The following is a 15,070-nucleotide window of genomic DNA, read 5'->3' on the forward strand; positions in this document are numbered from 1 at the left end:
GAAGCACGGGAGAAAGTGGCACAAGACAAGAATGAAGGCAGGCAGGCAGGGGCTGGGAGATGATGGTAGATGCTTTATTCTCTTAATAACAGCAATGGCATGCTGTTGAAAGCACTTGGAGGTGGGGAAGTGGGTATGACATGTTTAGTGTTTTTAAAATTATCACATTGTCTTACCCAACTCTACTTTTTTTTTTTAAATTTTTAAGTTCTTGGATACATGTGCAGGTCTGTTACATAGGTATACATGTGCCATGGTGGTTTGCTGCACCTGTCAACCCATCATCTAGGGTTTAAGCCCTGCTTGCATGAAGTATTTGTCCTAATGCTCTCCCTCCTTTTGTCCCCACCCCCCAACAGGCCCCCGTGTGTGTCGTTCCCTTCCCTGTGTCCATGTGATCTCATTGTTCAACTCCTACTTATGAATGAGAACATGCGGTGTTTGGTTTTCTGTTCCTCTTTTAGTTTGCTGAGAATGATGGCTTCTAGCTTCATCCATGTCCCTGCAAAGGACAGGAACCCATTCTTTTTTATGGTTGCATAGTATTCCGTGGTATATACGTGCCACATTTTGTGTATCCACTGTATCATTGATGGGCATGAGATATCCTCTTAACATGTGATCCAGCAATTGCACTCCAGTATTTATCCAAAAGAGTTGAAAACTTGTGTTCACAGAAAATCCTGCACATGGACATTTATAGAAGCTTTATTCGTAATTGCTCAAACTTGGAGGCAACGAAGAAACCAAAATGTTCTTCACTAGGTGAGTGGATAACTAACTTGTGATATATCCAGACAATGGAATATTCTTTAGCACTGAAAAGAAGTGAGCTATCAAGCCATGAAAAGACACGTAGGAACTTTAAACATGCACAGCTACACAAAAGAGGCCTATCAGAAAAGACTAAATACTGTCAGCTTCCAACTAAAGGACATTTCGAAAAAGGCCCGACTATGGTGTGAAAATATCCATGGTTCCCAAGTGTTGGGAAGAGGGAGAGATGAGGTTTTTAGGATTTTAGTGCAACTGCTCTGTACGATGCCATCATGGTGGATACATGTCATGACACATTTGTTCAAACCCATAGAACCAGCACCAAGACGGAGCCCTCATGTAAACTGTGGACTCTGGGTGACAATATGTCAACGTAGGTTCTTTAGTTGTTACAAATGCTCCCTCTGGGCAGGAGAGTTGTTAGTGGGGGAGGGTGTGCACGTGGGGGAAGGGAAGGCATATAGAAGGACTCTCTGCACCTTTCCCTCAATTTTTCTGTGAACGTGAAACTGCCTAAAAGATAGTGTATTTTTTAAAAATAAAGGAAACAAATGGAAACAAAAAGTCCTCACAAAAATCAAATGAGAAAATGATCACACTGGGTGCTTCAGGTCAAAATGGAAGAACAAGGGCTGTATTTACCATCCCACCTGATGACTTTTTTCTCACTGCTTTTCAGCATTGTTCTGGAATCTAGTCAGTGCAATAAGGTAAGCTGAAATATATAAAATGCACTCTTATTAGAAAATAAGATGTAAAAGTATCTGTATCTGCAGGTGACATGATCACCTGTGTGGAAAATCTCCTGAAATCACAAAAAGCCACTAAAACTAATAATAAGTTACTTACTAATAAGTGACTTTGGAAAGTTTGCAAGATACAAGCTGAACACACAAGCAATATTTATGTCTTTATACACTGGCAAAGAAATAATTGGAAATGGAAATTAACAAAGCAATATTATTTATAGCACATCAAAACATGAAATACTTCAGACTAAATCTGACAAAAGATGTGTAAGATCTATACACTGAACAGCCCGCAGTGATGCAGAGATAACTAAATAAATGAAATTATATACTAAGTTCATGGATCAGCAGGCTCAATATTGTTGTCAGTTCTGCCCTTGTGGATCAGAGGTTTAATGCAATTCCAATCAAAATCCCAGCATGATTTTATTTTACTTTATTTTATTTTTCAGTAGAAATGAACTAGCGGATTCCAAAATGTGTCTGGAAATTTAAAGAACCCAAAAGAGCTAAGACAACTTGGAAAAAAAGGTGGAAGACTTACCTGAACTATCAAGATAGTGTGGTATCGGTATAACAAGAGAAAACTGGGTTAATGAAACCTCCTAGAGGGTCTAGTAATAATCTCACAAACATGTTACATATACGTAGTGGATTTTTGAATAAAGGTTCAAAGACACTAAATTAGAGAAAGGACGATAATGATGATAGAAGGATTAAATACCATAGGCCAAAAAGAGAAAAAAGAGCTCCTGCTAAATATCTTCACATTGTTGATGTCACTCATGCAATTCAATTCACATTTTGCGTGTCTAAAAGTTGAACAGACCTCTTCATTCTCTTTCCCCAATTCACTCCACAGAGATGCTGGTGTCTTTCAGTGGAACTTGGAAGTTTCCTCTTCTTTTTAAAATGACTCTCATAGGTACTGTTTATGCAAGAAGTTATGGGACTATAACTTACAAATACTGTTCTAAACCTTGGGATCACATATTCCCCTTTTTCTCTACTTATCGTTTCTAATCAGTTTCCCATTTCCTCTTTCTCCTTCATACTTACACTGCATTCCTTTTAGTTCAGGTTCTTGTTACCCCACTCGATTTCTTGATGTGGTCACCTGAATGTCCTTCGTGTTTCAGCCTCCTGGAATCCTTCCTTCATGACCCTGAAGAACTGCCCTCCAGACCCGCAGGTGTGACCCGGAATCAAGGATCTCAAAGCCGAGTGGGATCTGAAAGGCTATCTAGACCAATCCTCCATTACAGACGTAAACCTTTTGATGACTTCACTTCAGAGCCCAAAATATTTGCACTGCAGGCAGAATCACCTAAATCACTTAATGTGATGTTCAGTCTTCCCGTGGTATTTTCCAATCTGCATCTCCCTACTTTCGGTAAGCCATTTCTCACTCATGACACCGAATCCTTCATTCACATCACATTATTGTTGTTCTCCACACACACTCATTTGTTTTCTGCCTGGGTTTTTTGTTACATTATTCCCTCTGCTGCAAATACCATTTTCCAAGATGTGACTACAGAATTTTAACATATTCCTCAGAATGATTCACATATCACATATTCTACCAAATGGCTGCAGATTCTGTCACCTCCTCTCTTATCCTATGGCAACCTGGAGAACGTTCTTCTCTTAGCCAATAGGATTTATCATGGTCCTTTATCTTAACAATAGTTTAGCGGGACTGAGAACTGGGAAGTAGATTTTTCTCCCAGGGGTGAGAACTGTCTTAGTTTAGCAGATCTCTCTGGGTCTCCATTCTGGTTGTAGAAAAGCAACCCATAGGGCATGGGGGGGAGGAGAAGAAGGGGAACTAAGCTGTGTTGCATGAAGATGGACAGTTGTGACCCTTACTCCGGGGTTGGGAGTTGAGGCCACTAGGAAGGAGAAGCTATAAGGATGAAGACGAGGCATAAAAAGTGATGCAGGCCGGATGCGGTGATTCACGCCTGTAATCCCAGCACTTTCGGAAGCCAACGTGGATGGATCACGAGGTCAAGAGTTCAAGACCAGTCTGACCAATATTGTGAAACTCTGTCTCTACCAAAAATACAAAAATTAGCTGGGTGTGGTGGCACGGACCTGTAGTCCAGCTACTCAGGAGGCTGAGGCAGGAGAATCACTTGAACCTGGGAGATGGAGCTTGCAGTGAGCCAAGATCATGACACTGCACTCCAGCCTGAGTGACAGTGAGACTTCATCTCAAAAAAAAAAAAAAAATGCATAGTAAAAAGACTGCGTGAGGAGAAGAGGCAATCAGCAACCTTCTCCAGGGTGGGATGGCTGAAGGCCCTTTAAGAAAAAAGGTGTCTACTTTCCTTCTGTAGGTTGCTCTATCGTGATTTAATGAACCCTCCCAATCTACTGTATTCAGTATTTGGCATGAGTCAATTTAGGGGAATTGTAAAAAACATAGCTGGCTGTTATCATCAGGTTAATGTAGATTGGAAGGAAGGGAAAAACCCCAGGAGACACGTAGGAAGGACAATAGGTGAAAATAGAAGAAACTTGGAGTCAGTTCACCCTTCAAACAAAATCCAGTTTCTAGAAAACACTGTGAGGGCTGCTGGGTCTTCATCATCCGAAGATGGGGGATTCCAGATAATTATATTTGAATCGCACAAGATGGGGGTGATCACCACCAGCTCTCAAATGGGATGAGTTACAATATCTTCTATCGGGAGGAGGTAAATAAGAGGATAGGTACACGTCTGTAGTCATCACAATTTTGTCAAGATTACTCTTTTTACTTCCATGTCATAGATGGAGAGCCTGATGCTTGTGGAAATGATTTGCTCAGGGTCTCACCATCAAAAGTTGCAGAGGAAAGATTCCAACATGTTTTAAAAGCTGCAAACTGAGCTGACTCCCATCCATGCTGTCATACCGACTTTGAGATTTCAATCCTCCTGAAGGCAGGAAACTTATTCCATTTGCTTTTATATCCTCCATAACACTAGCGAGCAAGTTTTGCTCAAAGTAACATGGAATATTTTGCTGACTCAAGGGGAAAAAGAAGAGACTTAAATACTCCATCACAAGTCAACATTCAAGGAACAGAGACAGATTTAGCATTAGCTGTCTCAGTCAAATCAACATTAACATGTACGTTTATCCTTTACGTGGGAGTAAGACAGCAAACACAATTGAAAAAATGAGCCAACTGTAAAAATTTGTCACAAAGGGATGGATTTAGACAGGAGAGCAGTGAAGTAGGTTATAAAATGGTCAGCATAATCCATTTTCATGAATTATTAGCTGAAACATGCAAAGCATTTAGGATTTCTGGGAGAAGTGTACAAACACACCAAATGTTTGACATTTTCTTCACTGCTTCTGTCTTGCCACAAGGCTGGAGATGTTGACCAACGGCCTTGGGAGGAGAGGTTGCAGCTGAGCCCACACCCTCTCAAACTCCTTCAGACTGTTTGTTTTTGTAGACTACTTTACCATTAACAACAAATCCTAACATTTACTCAATCAGTACAGCAGTCGTTGGCCAGAGTTCAAATTTCTGATTCGAAGGAATCTGCACTCTGCCTGCCAGGATCGACTATCAATGGCTTCGTCCGTAGAGGAGCTATGTCTTTGCTCACTACGGAAGAGTATTGAGGCTTTGAAAGGGGTGTTCTGCTGGTCACCACCTGGTCATCCTTCTGCTCACCAAGAATAGATACTGTTCTCAGCCCCTTACATTGACAAGGTCGTTTAATTCTCAGCCCTTTCAGATAGATGCGACTATTACCCCCATTTTACAGAGGAGGAAATCGAGAGGCAGAGGACATAGGTGAATTGTCCCAGAACACAGAGCTGGCCATGGAGCTGGGACTTACACCCGGCCAGCCTGGCTCCAGAGTTCACTGCCCTCCTCCTGTACAGCACGTGTGACCTGCAGTAATCACCGCCCAAACAGGCAGCCACTGCGGATAGCCGAGCACACCTCTTCCGAGTTCAGCACGGAGGACGGTTCGTTTTCATTCTGGTGTTCAGCTCAGTTAGGACTGTGTTTATCACCACAAGGGCGCACAACCCAGAAAGCTCAGTCACGTGCCGTTGCCTTCTACGGTCATGGTTTTCTTTTTGGCCCCATTTTCCTGCCCACTTGGCCTGCTGAGACGTGAATGATGCGTTACTACTTCTACAGAATGCAGGTGAGCAGGTGGCATGGCGAGGTGGGTGATTGGACAAGATTTCCCGACAGCTGGAAGCTTGGGGGAGACCCGCGGTGGCCCCTTCTTGTTCTTCCCTCGGGTCCAGCGTGAGGCCCTCCTCGCTGGTGCCAAGGGGTGTCACAGTTTTAGCACCCGACAGCCAGGGCGGCTTTTCTGTCCAGCTCCCCCCGCCCCGCTTCTTTAGTGAGAGAAGTTCTCTGACTTGAGATTTTGCAGTCAGAAGAGTGATCATTACAATTTTCATTTTGAATATTGTGGCCCTGCTGGACTGCGATGCAACAGGCTCTTTCATGACGACTGGCAGAGATGCCGAAGGCTAGGGCATCGGGATCAACGGGAGCGAGCAGGACTCGTGGGATACAGCTCTTAGCTCCCCTGGGAGGGAGCCACAGAAATGTGAGTCTGCTCTTCACATGGCCGTAGACTCTCCCGTGTCCTCCATGGAACCTGTGGAGGCAGCATTAGGCGCTGGCCGTCTTCGGGGTGTGAGCTCAGTGAGCAAGAGAACATCTGCCCTCCCACCCCCATCTCCGCAGCTGAGTCCTCTTGCAGTTTTGATTTTTAGAATGAACGCAACAACCTGCCCCATTCTGCTGATGCTGCAAAAAGGAGCTGGAAAAGAATGCACAGCTTCTCCAGTCTTAGTATTTGTTACCTTGTAGTTTGGGAAACTTTGGCTTGAAACTTCGCTGCCCCAGTACAGTACAAGGGTATGCTGAGGATTCTATGATCCTGCTAGATTCTGCCAGGAGGTCAAGTTGAAAACGAGCTAGGTGCTCTCTCTGCCTCTGTCTGTCTGTGTCACTCTTTCTCTTGTCTGTGTCTGTCCCGTCTCCCTGTTGTTCTGTTCCCCTTTTCCTCTCTCCTCTCTCCATCCCTCCCTTCCGTGCTTTTGCTCCAAAGAATATTCTTGTTGAATTTGTTTCTCCATATCTTCTGCCTTTCCTTAGAATACATCCCTAAGAGTCTACTCATTGTGAAAAGCAAACGGCCTTTAGAGGTTTTCCAATCTAACAGATGGGTGTCCTTTCAGACAGAGCTTCATTTTACACTTTTATCAAGAAGCCCATGGCTCCCTGCTCGCCATGCTGCAGTCGCCCTCAGGAGGTTCATGGAGAGCAGAGGCCTTGGGGCTACATTAAGGGGTGTCTTTTTTCCAATGTCCCGAAGGTATACTCTGGGGAGGGGGCAGTTGAAGTAGGAAAGTGACATCAGCACTTCCTGTATGGCATGGGTTGGTCAATTACAGTGTGCACCTGACTCCCGGACTGGCTCTAGGTGGGGACAAAGGACTTCAGTTATTACAGGGTGGGTTGGGCTGGCGGCTGCCCAGCTCTGGGGACAGATGAGTCGGCTTTCGAAGCCAGGTAGCACCTGTCTGAGACTGCACAGCCCTCCTCACCTCTTCAGTTCCTGAAGGGAAAGACCCCAGGAGCCGCTGAGGTGAAGAACGCTCTTCCATTCTCAACTCACCCACCATTAGGGTTCTGCCCCCTCTACCCTCCAGCCCCTGAACCGTGAAGTTCCCGGGGTCCCTGGCCAGTGACTTGCTGAAGCCTCCCTCTCCAGGACCTCGGGAAAGAGGCACCCTACTCGAATGCATGCTTCTCCAGGAATATTTGCTCTGGTAATAGCTGAAAATAAAAAGCCATCTCTAACAGTTTGATTGCAGGTGGATGGCCCCGGGGCAAGTGACTTTGGGAAGATGGGGCTGGCTGGCGCCCTGTGTCCTGACTTTTCTTCTGAGCCTCTGCAAAACCACTTTTGAGAAAATCGGGGTGGGTACTCCTGGGTGGCATTTTCTTCTAAGTGAAAATCTGTAGAATTCCTGCAGTTGCGGGAGCTGGGGTTTTCTGTCACGACCTTGTGGGGACAGGGGCTGCCCTTCTGTGTCCTGGCAGTGTGGGCCTGTTTCTTATCCAGACTTACCCAGACTCTTCTTATCCAGAAGAGTCAGGTGCCTGGCCAGTGAACTGCCCAACTCCAATTTGTATGTCGCTCGTATCGACCTAAAATGAAATTAAAATAATAAACTCTAAAACATCCCATTTCTGGCATTACAGAGACCCAGGAAGGGAAGGCTTAGGGCCGGCTTCGTCACAATCCAACTGTAGGTAGGTAGCCGGATCCTGGCATCCGTATCTCCTGCTGGGTGAGGGTCACAGGATCTCAGCGCCCAGGTGAGGCAACGATGTTGAAAGAGGCTTCAGAAGAACTGGGCCAGAACAGTGGAATCAAACGGAAAAGACTGGAAATTCAATCAGCTTGGGGAATAACTAGAGAGCGCCTGTTGGCCCAGCAAGGATTGAAAACAGATTGCCAGCAACAGGGCCATAGCAAAGCTCTCTCAGCACACCTGCCCCGGACCGTCAGCTGATGAGAGCTTGTGATTGTGCCATCCAAGGAGACGTAGCTATTTGGTCTTCAGCTGGTTCTGGGCACAGAGCATCTAAGACCCTTGGAATCTTTCGAGTGGTCAGAGTGCCTTTGTGTAGTCGGGACAGGCCTGGGAGCTGGGGGCCCCTAGGGAGTTTCAGGGTGGTTCTCGGGTTCAGAAAGACCAAGGCAGGACTAGAGGGCTGGAGCTGTCAGTCTCCAACCCAACCTCTGACCTGGAGGGAGAGGGCTGGAGATGAGTCAATCCCCAATAGCCAAAGATGTCATCAACCATGTCTACAGTGACACCTCTAGAAAACCCTAAATGGTGGGGTTGGAGAGCGTGGGGTTTGGAGAGCTTGCAGCTTGGGGAAAACCTTGACATTCTGGGAGGGCAGCATTCCCACTCTCCCGGGACAGAAGCACTTGCAACCCGCCCCCGCCCACCAGGCCTGGAGCAATGCACCTCTTCATCTGGCTGTTCACAGGTCCTTCATAACGAACTGGTGACAGTAGATAAAGGTGTTGCCCTGGGTGCCATGAGCCAGTCTGGCAAGCTATTGACCTTAAGTAGAAGGACAGGGCAACCCCGATTTTTAGGTGGTCAGTCAGAAGCAAGGGAGGCCTGAAACTTGCCATTGGCGAAGCGGGGGCAGTCTCATGGGACTGAGACCTTGACTGTGATTTTTCCTGGTGCAGCACTATGTCCAATTTCATAGCTGAAACATCAATAAATATTTCAACTGCTTTAACGTTAATGTGCAAGTTGTACTTAGGGGTGTAACATCTGCCATTTAGATTTGGGGAGAACCCTCACCACTTCAGGGCCACCTGCCACATGTACATCAGCACTGTGGTGCAACTTGAACTCTGCAAATCAAGCCGCTAATGTCTTAGGGGAATCTGAACCTTCGATTTCATGCCCCGTGCAAAGGTGAGTCCTTCCAAGAACACCCCTGGAGCACTTTGCAAATGGTTCAGTGCTGATCAGTTCTCAATGATCTGTGCCACCAACACTTTGATGCTTTGAACAACAACGTCCTATATCCCCCTCCAACTGCAAGCTACAGATCTGATTAGCGAGCCAAGAGCCTCACGCTTCAGAGGGGTGGAGTGTGCATTAGTGACAGTTGAACTGTTTAGAAAGAGCCTGAAACAGCCGGCACCCGCTGGGCTGGAGTACAGGTGCCTAAATAGTGCAACAGCAGAAACATAAGCTAAACTTACAGGAAGAAAAATTCACATTAAAATTACACTGAAAGATTCTTCACCCATCATATTGGTAAAAATAAAAGTCAGGTAATAGGGCAGATAAGGGAATGGAGAAAGAAGTGCTGCTGTTTACCGCTCAGCGGGGTGTATAGCCTCACAGGCTTCAAAAAGACAATCTTCGTAAAAGCCACATCGGTTGTTCTCTTTGAAACAGAACTCCCACTTCGAGAACTGTTTCCATTTGCCACGAAGGGGTCACTCACCGCAGCAGCAAAAGAGGGAAAATCACCAAACAGGGCAGGCTCAAATAACCCTAGTGCTCCCACAACGTAGCACTGGGCCACCTCGAGAACAGCACGGAGCTCGTTACGTGCTGACAAAGGACACCAAGATATAAAATATGCGTGTGTAGGCAGTCTATCACATCTGTCATGTTTCTGTCAGTTTGTCACATCTATCATGATGTGAGAAAACCCCCAAACCCAGGCAGAGAATACACACAGGGGGGAGGGCGCACGCTTCTGTCCCACAGCCCCAGGTGCCTCTGACAGGGAGCATGGGAAGCTCGCGGTTGCTCACACAGTCACAAAGGAGCGTTTCCATTGTGTCCTTCAGAACTTTTTGAAGATTTTACCATGAAGTTCCATTTATTTGAAAACTAAATATTAAAGAAAGGGAGCCCAGGGGGCCTGGCCACAGCTAGGGGGCAGGGAGTGGGCTGGACACAGGGGCTGCAGGGCGTCCACAGGGAATCGGGTTAGTGAGGCAGAGGGAAGCCCAGGGCTGCCTTCATTTCTTTTATGCCAAACCGGGCGAACAGAAAGGCAAGAGCTTCTGGAGTGCCTGGCCCCAGTGCAGCTCACCATGAAGGGGCATGAGGGGTCTGCCTGTGTGAGACTCCACGGGGAAGGGGACCCTGCTGAGACCCACCTGACCTGGCGTTCTGCACCCGCTGCTCATGGTGGCAGCACTGCTCGCACAGGCATGGCTACCCTGCTGGGCTTGAGCCCACACCCCATGCCTGGAGGGCTCAGCAGGAGACACAGGCTCTGGGGTCCCCAGCTGAGAAAAGAGCCAGGTTCCCTTTCAGGGGCCAGAGAGCAAGGGGCTGATGCTGCCTGTGACCCCATGAGTTGAGCGCCAGGTGTGTGCACCCTGAGATTGGTAAAGTGGCTCCTGGGAGGTCCCTGGGCACTCCTTGTGGGGCTGGTGGGAGGCACGGTGGGCCCTGCAGCTGGGTGCTTCCTCACGCATCTGTGGAAAAGGCTTCTGAGACTTGGAAAAAGGGCTCTACCGCTGAAAACAGGCTTCACGGTCACACAGACTCACACTCCTTGGTTTTCACACGTATCTGCCATGGGGGCAGCCAAGCTTGGCTGTTCCCACTCTGACTTGTGCCTTAAGGTGATGGACGGGCACGTCCTCTGGGGCAGAGAAGGGAAGCTGCCCAAGCACCAGTGTGGACACTGCACTGGCTCAGAAGCCTTCCAGGGAGGAGGAGCCTGAGGCCCCACTGTGCAAAGCTGCTCTTCCCCATCTTTTCGATCACTTCCCAGGAGAGGGAACGCTGCCTCAAATGTCTGAAGCCTGACAAGGGTTTCAGAAGACTGGGAGTGAGGCTCGCAGCCAGAGGACTGCGAGCGTAGTCCACAGGAACGCAGGAACGTGGGAACACGGGAATGTTGGCTTTGGTGATGTGTGTTAGAAAAGCATGTAATAACCGGTTAATCTGTGCGGCTTGCAACGCACACTCACCTCCAGGCATCACGAGGCCGACATCCTACATGGTGAGCACGGAGAGCTTCTCTTCCGAGTCCAAACGAATGACTCCATAGGTCAGCCCATGCGTGGAGAGGACGCCCCGGCCCGGGGGCTGGTTACTGTCATCCGTGGGCCTGTAACCACAGTTTTTAACTTGAATATGCAGGGGCAGAGAAGCCATCACAACCACAGCTATGCAGTCAGCACACACGCGGCAGGCTGGGCACCCCTGGGAACAGTGCCGGCCACCCACGTGGCCGCATTAGGGGGTGCTCCCTCTGTTTATGAACGGCTGCTGGCGAGTCTATTGCTTCCGCCTCTACGTTCTCAGGGAATCTCAAGAATACCTGAAAACTACGAAGGCAGCTCCTCTCCTGACCTCCCTATGCAGGTCCTGCACAGACCGGCTCTCTCTGTCCTCCCAGCTCCTCCGTCACTGCATGGTCTGCTTTTCCAGTTTCCAAACGTCTGGAAGGGGTTGCATCCACTCCAAGAATGCAGACAAAACCACTGAACAGAAATGATGGAAATCCTGACTGTTCAGCCTCAATTCAGACACAGGCTGTCTGGGCGTATGCCCAATTTTATATATAAGAATCTAAAATAAGATTGATGCTGTGCCATTCTGGCTGCCAAGTTCTCAGGAAAATTATTTGGGTGGCAGGCAAGCTGTAGAATGAACTGTGGCACCACTCTGGGGTCCGTCCCACCTCCTCTGCCGGACACCCCAGCTTGCTCACGCTTTGAGGCTTCTGTGCTGGTTCTCGCTGCTACTCAGGACGTTCCTCCGGCAGACCTCCGCACGGCCCTCTCCCTCCGCGTCTCCAGAGTTTGGCTCAAATTTGAGACTTCTCATCCCCTCAGAAAACACTCCCCACCCAGCGTGTCCACCCCATAGCACACATCTCTGACTACCTCTGCGACCTCCTCCCTCAGACCCAACTCTCCAGTTTCTTTTGCTCACTGCTGCATCCCAGCCCTGGAAAATGTCTAGCAATAGATATCTGCTGACTGAATTTGTGAACAAATAAGTTAAAATCTAAGATCATGGATTATATTCCTGAAAACTAACAATTCCTCAATGGTTATCTAAGGGAGTCACCACAATTTAGGTACACATCACATTTGTTTCTGTAATTTTCCATATGTAAACCTTTAATGCACTTTACACTTAAAAGCTGGACCTAAGCTTGCTGTTTAACTTTAAAATATTATGGTTTATAATGAAGCCGAAGACATAAATGAGGTAACATAAAAGTTAAAATTTGCAAGAGGAGATCGCATTGGAATGAATTAACTGGTGTACTGAAAAAAGCATGAAAGACTCCTGAAACAGAAGTATTCTAGATGTAAGAATCAAAAAGGATAGAGCTAATCAGATAGAAAAGCAAAGTCTGCCCAAATAAGAAAACCCACAAGGAACCACCTAGATGGCGTGAGCTCAAATCACTGGGCTTTACACATTATTCTCCTGGCCTTTACTTCCCAGAGACCTCAAAAAAACTAAAACTTCAAAATGAAAACACAGTGTTGTCAGTGGTCCTGCCACCATTCCCTCACCCTAACAGTCCTCTACAAAGATCGGTGTGGGGAGTCAGGAACTGTGAGCTTCAGTATCTGCTGTGGGTTGAATCGTGTCCGTGCAAAAGATCACCCCTCGTATCTGTGACCTTATTTGGAAGCCGGGCCTGTGCAGAGACAGATACCCCTGGACTTACAATGGGGTTACAACCTGATAAACCCATTGTAAAGGTGAAAATCGCAAGTTGAACCACCTTAAGCCAGGGCCATCTTATGACCAGGTTAAGATGAGGTCAAACTGGGTTAGAATGGACCCTAAATCCAATGACTCGGTCCTTGAAAGAGGAGAGAGAGGCCCAGACACTGCGAGAAGCTCACATGATGATGGAGGCAGGGACTGGAGTGACAGGTACCCCATCCAGGATCGCTGAGCACCCGAGGCCGGGTTGAGTCCTGGGACAGGTTCCCTCAGCACCTCCAGAGGCCCAGCCCTATGACACCTCGGGGTCTCCGACTCCACCCTCCAGAACTGAGACAAGTGTCTGTTGTTTAAATCACCCACTGTGTGGTACTTTGTTACAAGAGGCCGAATACACTATCTTAGTGATAAAAATTTAAGGTATACTTAGTTTTGTTTTTAAAAGCCACATGAAAGCCAAACGCTGGGCTAGCCAAGATTCCGAACACTGGCCTGCCGGGCAAGAGGCTGGGAGGAAAAGTCATCTTAGGGCCCGATCACGTATGTTTTGTTATCTCCATTACAAAATCCCCCCCTTTCTATCTGAGACACGGTTTCACTCTGTCGCCCAGGCTGGAGTGCAAGGGCGCACACAGAAGCGTGGTGTTCAGGCAGGCACAGAACACAGGCAGGCACACAACACAGGCACACAACACAGCCAGGCACAGAAGCGTGGTGCTCCCAACACACACACAGGCCGGCACAGAAGCGCGGTGCTCCCAACACACACACAGGCCGGCACAGAAGCGTGGTGCTCCCAACACACACACAGGCCGGCACAGAAGCGCGGTGCTCCCGGCACACAGAGCTGGGCACAGAAGCGCGCTGCTCCTGACACACAGGCAGCCTCACAGCCCCACCTCGCCACAGACGTGGTGTCCAGGGTCACCCCTTAACTTCTGACCTGGTGGTGCTGATGCCTCCCCCTACAGATGGCAAACCAATGCCCTAGTGGTACCCTCCATGTGCCAGATGGTTCTGAGTCATGCATAGGGACTCAAAACTCACCACAAGCCTATGGTTATTATTCCCCAATTTGAGATGAGAAGACTCGGGCACGGAAATGTTGACTTCACCGCCCAAGGGAGTGGTGGGGCTTGGCAGCACTCAGATCCAGAGCACAGTCTCTGTTCCCAGGACACTGAGTGCATCAGTCTACTGCTCTCTTTTTATAGAAACTTAGAAGCAAACAGTACAACCAACGCGAGCACATTCTTAGTATGAACAAGGCAAACATCACAGTTCAAAGGGAAAGTGCCTGTTTCTGCGCCAATCCTGTGCCCCACAGATAACCACTATGGAGATTTTTATATGTCAAAGTTTATACTCTAAGATATGCAGTTAAGTGTAAAATATGTATGTACAGCAATACATTGCTTTTTTAAAGAAAAGCAGAATCAAGATGCTGCTTCTATGTTGGCAGAGAAGTTGAGTGTTGGGAGAAGCTGAGTGTTCCGAGAAGCTGAGTGTTGGGAGAAGCTGAGGCAGGGCTTCCATATCTGACATAACGTAAGAGTCTTGGAACATGTCCGGGGTCCAGGGTCTGAAACTCCTCGTGGCCTTTGGAACACCAAGCTCTGTGCTAAAGGGTGGAAGGCTACCCTGACGCACCATTATCTAAGCCCAGGGCATAGACCTCCCTGTCCACTGTGAGTGTTGGGACTCCGATAGTCCTCCCTGTCTACTTGTTGGGGCTGGGATAGGCCTCCCTGTCCACCTGTGAGTCCCATGCACTGCAAGATGATGCTATGCCAAAACTGCTCCATGAGGCTTCACACAGGGGCATTGTATTTCATTCACTGCTAGGCTCTACACTCACTTTTATGACCCCAGGAAGGACTGAGACTTACATAGAATAGGGGCTAGGTGATACAAATGGCCGCTGTAATCAGAACATACCAAGACCAGGCCACAAGGAAGGAAGGAGAAGCCCCCTGCCACAGCCTTTTACCAAGTCGCTGACATCTCTGTCCAACATGAATAAAAAGACCCTTTTTCCTCTGAAGTCTAAAGCAACATATCGGCCCATCTGACAGTAATTCTGTTGTACATTTAACTTCATCTTGCTCTTCTCAGTGACTGTTTATGCTCTTAACACCTGTACAAGAATTTCTCAGTTGCTGAACCACTGTTAGTTGTTCAGCAGATAAAATGACAGCAGATTGCACCCCAGGAAGAAACACACCCAGTCACGGGCACAGAACGGGACATCAGCACAAACGGTTTACCAGAAAAAACCGCATCTC

At 47.8% G+C, this 15,070-nt stretch overlaps 1 long non-coding RNA gene across 6 annotated transcripts in view; it reads left to right on the forward strand.

Moving 5' to 3' along the window:
* The window catches only part of LOC135967342 (uncharacterized), a 47,127-nt gene extending 44,245 nt beyond the window's left edge, over positions 1-2,882 (forward strand). For 2 of the 6 annotated variants that reach the window (XR_010581363.1, XR_012424194.1), the window contains 3 exons: positions 678-765; positions 1,457-1,487; positions 2,666-2,882. This is a non-coding gene — a long non-coding RNA (uncharacterized lncRNA). Of the gene's footprint in view, positions 1-677; positions 766-1,456; positions 1,488-1,978; positions 2,058-2,665 lie in introns of all 6 variants that reach the window. The other 4 variants (XR_010581364.1, XR_010581365.1, XR_012424192.1 and 1 more) reach the window with 4 other exon arrangements.
* The last annotated feature ends 12,188 nt before the right edge of the window (positions 2,883-15,070 follow it).

This window comes from Macaca fascicularis, chromosome 15 (genome assembly GCF_037993035.2).
Source record: "Macaca fascicularis isolate 582-1 chromosome 15, T2T-MFA8v1.1".
NCBI classification, from domain to species: domain Eukaryota; kingdom Metazoa; phylum Chordata; class Mammalia; order Primates; family Cercopithecidae; genus Macaca; species Macaca fascicularis.